We start from the raw sequence: 10,064 nt of genomic DNA, 5'->3' as shown, positions 1-10,064 counted from the left end.
GGTCAATTCTAAAACCCAGGCATTTTTGTCCCCACAATTCAGTAGTTATTTGGTGACAGCAAATGGAATATAAACAACAAAGTAACTTGACATGATGTCATATATTTAGCTTACTCAAGAAACAAAGTTTAAATCCAGTCATTCTCCTTCCCACCTGACCTACTTTCCTTTCTCTTGTACTAGCACCAGATTATTACCCACCCAGCCTTAACATGGGTCCTGACTCCACTTACCTCCCTCGCAAACACCACATGAGATGATTCCTCAACCTGGATGTGGGACCAGCAATTACAAGAAGCTTTAGTGGAAAAGAACTGGTTATGCACAGATGCCAACTAAACACTGTAGAATCCTGGTGTCCCACATTAGTAATCATGACAGCTGTTTGCAAGTGTCCCCAAAGTTCATTTAAGACTCTCACTGCTAATTTTGCTGGGACATAAATATGAAACATGTGGACTGCTGGGCTGGACTGCTAAGCTGGGTCTCTAATCCAGGAAGCTCAGTGTCTGCTCCCTGCACCCAGCTCCCTGTTCTGTTCATGCATGTGCATCAAGAAGCTGTTTAATGTCCATTTTAATATCTTAAACAGTGCATTTCAATATTGTCTTCATCCACAAATACGTGTACCACACAGTAGTAATGATCAATCTTAGTATTTGCTTTCTTTGGTCTTAGAGAGTCAGATAAACAGATAGCAAAGATAACAAAGTCATAGAGGGCTATAATATAGTATTTCCTTTATTTCAATGACAAGATTTATTTAAAGAGCTTAGATATAACATCCTTGCATTTATGGCATCATTAAGCATCTGAAGCTGTTACATTATAAAAACTTCATTTCTAGCGAGATGTTATCAGTTAGAGAAGCGCTCGTAAATTTGAGGGGTTGCTGTCATCTCAGACGGAGTCCCTAAAAAATGTCAGCAATCTGCAGTATTGCCATCATGACAAGAACCCAGACAGATGAAATTTGGAAAGCCCTGTGGCTTTCTAGTGCACAGACATAAAATGTTATTTCAGAGGGAAAAGCCTGAATTACAGAAAGTGATAAATGAAATGGTCTAACATGCATTTCTCTTTCAAAGAACTAATACGTCTTTTGTCGATAATAACATCTGTCAGTAATTATGAAAAGAGCTGACAGATGCATAGTACTTAATATAAGCCAGGGCTGTTGTATCACTGACACAGATTCATTAATCCCCATAGCATCTCTACGAGGTTGGTACTACAATTATCCCCATTTTATTGGTGAGGAACTTGATAGACACAGAGGGTAAATGACATTTACAAGGTCGACAGCGAGAAAACAACACAGGTGTTCCAGCTTGAGTCTACGCTCTTGGCCACTTCTCTTTTTTTTTTTTTTGGTGGTGGGGAGATAATAAGGTAATTCTGGTGGGGGAGGGGAGGTAATTAGTGTTATATGTCTATTTTAGAGGACGTGATGGGGGCTGAACCCAGGACCTTATGCTTGCTAAGCATGCGCCCCATCACTTGAGCTGTGCCCTCCCCTCTAGAGTCTATGCTCTTAGCTTCTAATCCTCACTGTCCCACATGGTAACTGTGGGGGAAGTACAGTTCGTTCATTCATTCGCTCGTTAAACTCAGCCTTCCCAGTGCCTGAGATTCAGCAGTGAACAAAACAACATGCTTCCTGCCTTAAATGAGCTTGTCGCCTCCTGATATATTATCTTCATTTTACCCAGGAAGAAACAAGGTCAAGAAGATTAGCCTTTTCCTGTTAACACCGGAGGATACATGAGGTGCTTTATTTCAATTCTGCCATTTGACTTACACCATGGGGAGGGAAAGCTGCCTTGCAAATCCTGGAGCTCACAAACCTGTTAATCCTGAATTTTTTTTAACACTGTCCCTTACTTGATACTTGATCTGAGAAAGGATGAAGTAAACCTAAAAATGTTCTAAGAGAGCTTGTGGTTTATACAAGGTAACTAACCAGCCACTGTTTACTATCCTAACAGGAATCTGTAGGCATATTTCTTTTCTTTCTCTTTTTTCCTTTTTATGGGCAGCTTTTAAAAACCAAATCAAACCAACCAAACCAAATCACTGATAATTCAACAGCAGGTTCTAAATCACCCCCAAGACAGCAGCTAAACTCGGTTTAGACTTACAATGCGGTTTCTGGTGGTTGGATTGGAGAATGTATCTCTATGCTGAATATAAAAGTCATTCACGGAGCTCTTCTCAAATAGGGCAAAGAAAAGCTCTTGTTCCGGTTGTTGATACTTTCATCCACTTGGAGGACTTTCATAAAACATCTCAAGTTATCAAAGGCTGAGGACCGGGTTTTCAGATCATTGGGCTTCAGAGGCAATATTATGTGCAGTATCTCAGCGTATGTACAGAACACCTCCCACAGGGGGTGTACTTTTGCAAATACAAGCTTGTCATCCAAAACCTACATTGGGAGAATGAAAACACAAACCGGGAAAGTATTTTCACATTTTTAGTACACAGATTTTTCTTACGTTGCTGGTAGTTAAAGCACTTGTGTAAACACACACATATGTCACACTGGTAAAAGTGAAGATATAATAAAAATAGATTTGCAATCCATCATACATTTTTGCCTTAAAGATAATTTCTTTGTTGAAATTACTGAAAAGTTATTTAAAATCCTTACAGTTCCTTCATAAAATAACCAATGTTTTAGATGAAGAAAAGCAAACTTGTTAATTTTTAGTCCAAATTAGTAACTAAAAATAGAAACACCAAAATATTCTTTGCAGTGGTATTGTAATGACAATTTTTTAAATTTCTGAAACCTAGGACTATTTACATATCTGTTCAATATAGTGTTAAACAGCCATTAAAAGGGATTTAAAAGATTTATATTTATTGATATGGAATATATAATAAAAGGAGAAAGTAAAAAAATGTGAAATGATAATTTTCCTTTTTGGAAGGGAAAAATATCTTCATTTGAACAAAAAAAGTTTAGAAGGATTTTATGATTCTTTATGTATAATTAAGGTACAGATGATTTTTAATTCCATTGTTCTTTCATTTTCAATTTTGGGGGGAAACTTTTTATAATAAAAAAATCTTTAAAAATGTTCTTGCATAAATACATTAATAGATATATTTATGACTATATTCTCTGGCTATTAAAAAAGATCTCCTAACTGTAGATCTGAAACATACATTCCATAATGCAGATTCTGAGTGACTCGCCTCCCAGCCCACAGCGAAGGCACGGCTAGTGTGACATGTTTCAAATACCATTCCAAGGAACATGCAGGCTCCCAGCCAATGGCTGCAAGGGGACTGACACTGATCTGGTTGCTCCCAGCTGCAGACCATCACAGATGAGGTTAGATCCACAGGCTCATGTTTTCTCTGTCAAAAGAAATCAGAAAATGTTAGGCTTTTACTTTCACCAGGGAACAAGAAGTTGTTTTTTTATGCAAAAAAATAACAACAAACCAATTTGAACCTGATGAAAAGACATTTACTCAAAACAGCACAGTAGCAATGAAAGTGTTCTGGCAGACAGGGACTTGTTGGATTCCTGTGAGTGCTGGACTCCTCACATGGAATTTCCTTGGCACTCCAGAAGGCCTGTGGTTGTCCTCATGGGTTTGTGGCCATAAGTGGTGCACAAAAGTCTCTGGCTTTGCCACAATTTCAAAGCCTTTTTGGCTTATGAAAGGTTTTGTCCTCAAATGGAGTTTTCTTGAGTCCAGTCACTGATGTCATTTACCAGAGTTACAGTCCAGATCTGATATTCTAGACTCTTAATATCTTGCAGACATTCAAATGGTTCAGGTTTGGATGTGTATTCACCTCTGCAGGCCTGGACCAAGTCCGATAAAGACACCCGGACAAGTTCAGCAAAATAAAAAGAAATTTTCCTCTCTGCAAGACTGAAATGTCTGTGAAGCTATAAAAACATCTGCACCTACAAAAATAGGGAACCAACTCATCAATAACATATCTATCCATAATGCATGGACATTCAAAATAAATACTGTATTTACTCCTATTAAATTCTATCTGGTTTTTGCCAAACTGTGTCCTAAACTGAAAGGAAGGTAGGTAAATGTAGAGAATTTTTTACCTTTTAAGGAAAAAGGAACCCTCCTACTCGATTGGTGGGAATGTAAATTGGTGCAGCCTCTATGGAGGACAGAAGAGAGGTTCCATAAAAAAATGAAAATAGACTTCCGTGTGATCCAGCAATCCCATTCATGGGTATATGTTTGGAGAAAAATTTAATTCAAAAAGACACATGCACCCCAATGTTCACAGCAGCACTATTTAAAATAGCCAAGACACTGAAACAACCCAAATGTTCACTGACAGATGACTGGATAAAGAAGTTGTGGTATATTATATATATATATATATGTATATATACATGTATACATATATATACACACACATATATACATACCATGAACACACACACAAATGGAATACTGTTCAGCCATTAAAAAATAAAATAATGCCATTTTCAATAACATGGATGGACCTACAGGGTATTATGCTAAGTGAAATAAGTCAGAGAAAGATAAACAAATATTCTATGTATTAACTTATATGTATATCTAAAAAATAAAACAAATTAATGACTATAATAAAACAGAAATAGACTCACAGGTACACAGAACAGACTTGTGGTTACCAATGGGGAGAAGGAGAAGAGGGGAGGCAGGAAGGGGTTAGGGGATTGAGAGGTAAAAAGTACTACGTATAAAATGGATAGGTTACAGGGCTGTATCATACAGCACAGGGAAATATAGCCATTATTTTATGGTGACTTTAAATGGAATATAATCTATGAAAATGTTGAGCCTCTATTTTGTACACCTGAAACTAATATGATGTAAATCAACGACTCAATTACAAAATTTTTAATCAAAGTTTTCTTTTCATATTATTTGCAATAAGTTAGAAGCCAGCACTCTCAATAGAAACATAGTGCAAGTCACAATTTTCCAGTAATTCCATTTAGAAAATAAAAAGCAATAAGTGAAATTAATTCCAGTAATAATTACATTTATCCCAAAATATCCAATACACTATCATTTCAAAAGTGTGATTGACACTTTTAAAACTTATTAATAATATTTTACATTATTTTTGTTGTACGAAGTATTGAAAATCTATTATGTATTTTCCACTTATAGAACATCTCAATTCACAATAGCCACATGTGGCTCGTGGCTACCATACTAGACAGACCAGATTACACCATTCACACTTCTGATAAATTAGCTGCTCTTTCTTATTTAAAAAACTTGCAGAAAAGGGTTTAGATATGGCCTCTATCAAACAAAGCAACCGTGACGGTTGGGGATTATCTTCATTATAAAGTGAAAAATAAAGGTAAGAGAGCCATGCTTACACGTATGTTAATGTAACAATACCTTCTTAATTCATTCAGGACTTTACAATCTTTCTTCATATGCCAAGGATTCACTGTCACTGCGCAATGTTTTTCACTATTATCATCTTCGTGATTGAGAGGCTTCTGATGACCCTGCTTTGCGCATCTGTACATAAATTAACAAAACAGAGAAAAAGACCTTATTTAAGATAATTTAGGGGGGAGGGTATAGCTCAAGTGGACGATCATGTTCTTAGCATGCCCAAGGGCCTGGGTTCAATTCCCAGTACTTCTTCTAAAAATAAAATAAATAAATAAAAACCTAATTACCACCCCCCAGCAAAAAATTAATTTATTACTTTAATTAAAAGTTAAAAAAAGATAATTTAGTGCAGGCTTATCAGGCTACAAGAGCTACAATGAATGCCCCCACCCATTAATTTAGAAGAAGTCTCACAGTATTTCTCAAAATAAAGGCTAAAATATAATTGAGAACACTTCCTGATGGTCAGAATCATTTTAACAAAAATGTAGATAATTACGTCCGTGGTGTCAAATTTCTGTAAGAGTTGGGCATGGAACATTTAGTAAAAGTGATTTTGCAGCTATCTTTGAAAGAAATGCTGAGAAATGATCTTTTCTGTTGGAAATTAGCCTGCTTTTAAATTCTTCAGTAGGCATACGTGTTTACAAACCAGGCAGGAACTGGATTATATTTTACATATACTTTAGAAACTGATTTGAATTTTGCCCTCTACCTGCAAGGCTATTTCTTAGGTAATAACATAAGCCCATTTCTTAGGTAATAACATAAGCAGGCCACTATACTAAATTTTTTTTCCCTGTTTGCTTAATCCTCACAACAACTCTGTAAGCTGCTATTATTACCCCCATATAACAGATAAAGAGCTTGAGGCAGAAAATAATTTGGGTAACTTGGTAAATGGTGGAGCTGGGTAAGACTGCAGCCAGTCTGACACTCAAGTCCATTCTTTTCACCAATGTCGGATACTGCTACCTACATTCAGCAATGACCGCTAATTTCATATTTAAGTGTGTCATTTCAAAAAGTGCAAAGCTATATTAGTACTGCTGTGTAAATTATCCGTTTGAGATGTGATTGCCAAAAAAAAAAAAGAAATAAAATCAGGGTGCCACTGAGGGGAGGGCAAACTGCATATGGACGGACACAAGGGGACTTTATGAGGACAAAGTTGCACAAATCTAGAAATAGATAAAATGGCTGACTTGTACAATTATAATGTGTGAATTTTATGGCCTGTAAATTACACCTTAATACAGCTATTAAATTAAGAAACTGGGATACCAAATTAAGACTAAAACACATATATATATCACACAAAGAACAACAGGCAAATATCAATATTTACTGCACCATTTTCCTTCATGCAGCTTCCGATCCTCACCCGTTCCTGAAAGGATGATTCATTTTTAAAATAGTCTTTAAATTTATTCAGCAAATAATTTTTGACTGCCTACTATGTACCCAGGACTAGTCTAGGCACTTGGAATAGATCAATAAACAAAACAAAATTCCTGTCCTCACGGAGCTTGGTTGGAGTCTAGCTGGGATGGGGGTGGAGATGACAATTCACACAACAGAGCTGCAGAGGAGGTGGCATGTTAGGAAAGAGGAACCATGGAAAAATCAAAAAAGGGCAAGGTAAAGAGAGTTGAGGGTATGGGATGAGGGTGATGTTGTATTAAATACCAGAGCAGGCCACACTGAGGACTGAGGTTAGAACTAAGACTTGGAGGTAAGAAGTCCCAGGTGGACGGAATAACCATCACCAAGGGCAGCGCACACCTCACATGTTCCAGAATGGGGACATGGCTGGAGCTGCGGAGAAGGGTCAGTGCAGGTCCTTCATGGCCTTGGAGGACGTTGTAAGGACTGTGGCTTTTACCCAGAGTGAAATGGGGAGGCACTGCAGAAGGACGACACTATCTAACTTAGGTTTTCGAGGCTCACTTGACTGCCGGGTGAGAATAGTCAAAACGGGTCAGAGATGAAAGGTGGGAAGCCTCTGAAAAGGGCTGTGCAGGAGGAGAGGACAGTGGCTCAGGGCAGGGAAGCAGCAGTCGAGGCAGGAGCCATGGTGAGAAGTGGCTGGGTTCTGGATATGGTTTAAAGGCAGTGTTAAACCAGATCTATTGACAGAATTCATGTGGTATGTCAGTGAAAGTCAGAGTAACTCTAAGCTTTTTAACCCAAGCAGCTGGATGGATTAAGTTTCCACTAACTGAATGGGGGAGGTTGCAGGAAGAACCAGTTTGGGGGGTAGGAGAACAAAGGGCTCAGTTTTTACACATGTTGCTTTTAAGATATCAGAGTTTCAATTGAAGGTGTCAAATCAGTAGAAGATTGTAAGAGTCCAGAGTTGGAGAGAAAAATTCTAGCAGGAGACAGAAATGTGGGAATCATGGGTCACACAGGTGGCACAGGAAGACATGAAACCCAGGTAGTCAAACATTAAGATAACCTGGCATTAACCATAGAAGTTGTCCTTGAGGGCCTGCCTAGTAGGTGTGGATATCAGTCCTAATTCCTGACCACTCGAGTTTTAAAAAGCAACTTACAAATGAATTCGTGCAAGACACTGCCTCCAGTGGATGGGTCCAGAGCTGGAGTGGGAGAATTGGATGGTGCATGCTACTCCCTACGGTAGAATGTGTGTGTGTGTACACATGTGTGTGTGTGCAGGGGGATGAGATACACCTGGCTTAAGAAAAAGAGCAAGTAAGTCTAGAAGCTGAAAGATGAAAGAACATCCAGATATGGTAGAGGGAACAGGGGAAACACTGTGTACTGTAAGACATATGCCCATAATGCCATTTCCCACCATCCTTTCATCAGGAACACAGTTGGAAAGGGGGGAATTATGTAGATACATGTGATGTACACAAACTTTCTGACTATGTAACACTGAATATCTACATATGTAGCAAGTTAATGATATTTATATCTGCTTCAAATTTAAAAACAAGTTCACAACAGAGGGAAAATAAAATACTGAGGACTGGTAGAAGTATCATAGAAGGCCTTTCAATGCTCAGAATGGAAGCAAAAGCAGCTTCACCCCACAAAGAATGTCAATAAGAGTCAAGAATGTTTATATTTGCTTAAGAAATTGAGAGTTACAACTTCCTGCTTTAAAGAATTAACATAAGACAGATACCACACTATAAGCAACGTCTATACTGGAGATTTCTTAAAGCTATTTTAGTTCCTGCTTGTTCTGATGTACTCCAGAAACTCTGCAAAGAAAACCTTCTATTCAAAGGCTTAAAGGAATAAAAAAAGAAATAACACTGCATTCTTTTCAGTGTTCTCTGTACTGAAAGTCAATTGCAAATGCAGCACCCTGCCACAGGTCTACATTTTTAACAATAAAGACCTTTGCGCAATTTTTCAATTGCTATGTGACTTTGGGTCAGTCTCTCACTAAGAAGCAGAATGGAGTACCAGAAAATGACACATCAGGTCTAAAACTACAGATGTGGGAGATGAACCTACACCAGGAAACAGCTAAGTGGGAGGGTAAGGTTTACCTTTGAAGTTACCGTAAGTGCAGTTACACCTGCTCCCTGCTTCCCCTGTGAAGTGAAGAGCTAGTCTTTTCCAGAAAAGCTCTCATTCTGAGAACTGTCTTCTTTAAAATATTCGGAGATTCTCTTTTAAGGTTCTTGCACTTTTAAGCCTTTCCCCAACTCTACATCCTATAACAAGTGTAAAAATTATCCTATAGCCTATTGTTACAGAACATACTCTACAAAAGCTGAGGTTTCCCGGGGTTTGGATCCCAGAACTCTGCTACCAGATAATCCTAAAGCTTTCCTTCCATAACAGACTCTTCTGCCAATTCCCAGCTGCGGGCAAATTCGGCTTCTCAGACCAGGTAACTTTCTAACTCTGCCTACGAACACTCTGCTGCCAGTAAAGGAACTCTCAGACAGAAAGCACACAATGCCCCTAGTGAGGGTTGCCTCCTTCAATCAATCAAGATGCCATCACCAAGCAAATATTTAAACCAACTGCAAAACCTCTGAAGACAACTTACAAACAATATACTTTCTATGGAGGCATACTATTTGCTCTGGAATAGTGATTTCCATTGGAAGGAACAAAGGACCACATGACCCAAGCAATTTTTTAAAACTGCACATAACCATCCCTCTTCACGTGAGGATTCAGGCAAGACGGTCTTACAGGCCTAGGTGTAACAGAATGACAGCACCTCTAGGAGTAGGGTGAAAAGTAGCGAGGTAGACTTCTAGTGAAAGGGGGTGATGTAATAGGCCCCATCGCCCACTTACCTACCACCACAGGACAATCATCTCAGATCGAGAACAAACACTTTGGGAAACAGGTTGTTTATATTTTTATGGTATTCTAGTGGAAATAACGCCCTGAGTCATGTGAAGTTGTGGCTGCAAAATTGAACAGGGGACTGGACATTTTCACATTCAGGACAAAAGTAGCCCCTGGATAGCCACCATATCTGCTCTCCCCTTTGCCTGTTCACCCCAAAAGCTGCAGAACTCTCCTGCTTGCAATGACACCCACCACTTCTCACAAATTCTTGCAAAGTTCACATCAGCAGCTGGTGGTGTCAAAGTCGCCATTTGTACTGCTATGAAGTCCCTCCATTTCTTTATATCCCTTCTATTTTCTCTGTTG

General features: G+C 38.6%; 1 long non-coding RNA gene across 1 annotated transcript; it reads right to left on the bottom strand.

Annotated features, from left to right (window-relative positions):
- Positions 1-2,152: 2,152 nt before the first annotated feature.
- Positions 2,153-5,528, bottom strand: LOC140694862 (uncharacterized). Its single transcript, XR_012070507.1, has 4 exons — positions 5,403-5,528; positions 4,091-4,149; positions 3,175-3,369; positions 2,153-2,428 (listed from the first exon to the last, which is right to left on the bottom strand). It is a non-coding gene; the product is annotated as an uncharacterized lncRNA (long non-coding RNA).
- Between the last annotated feature and the right edge of the window lie 4,536 nt (positions 5,529-10,064).

This window comes from Vicugna pacos, unplaced genomic scaffold (assembly GCF_048564905.1).
Source record: "Vicugna pacos unplaced genomic scaffold, VicPac4 scaffold_106, whole genome shotgun sequence".
Taxonomy (NCBI): domain Eukaryota; kingdom Metazoa; phylum Chordata; class Mammalia; order Artiodactyla; family Camelidae; genus Vicugna; species Vicugna pacos.
The sequence above is the reverse complement of the archived record's forward strand: the minus strand, read 5'-3'. Positions and strand labels throughout refer to the sequence as shown.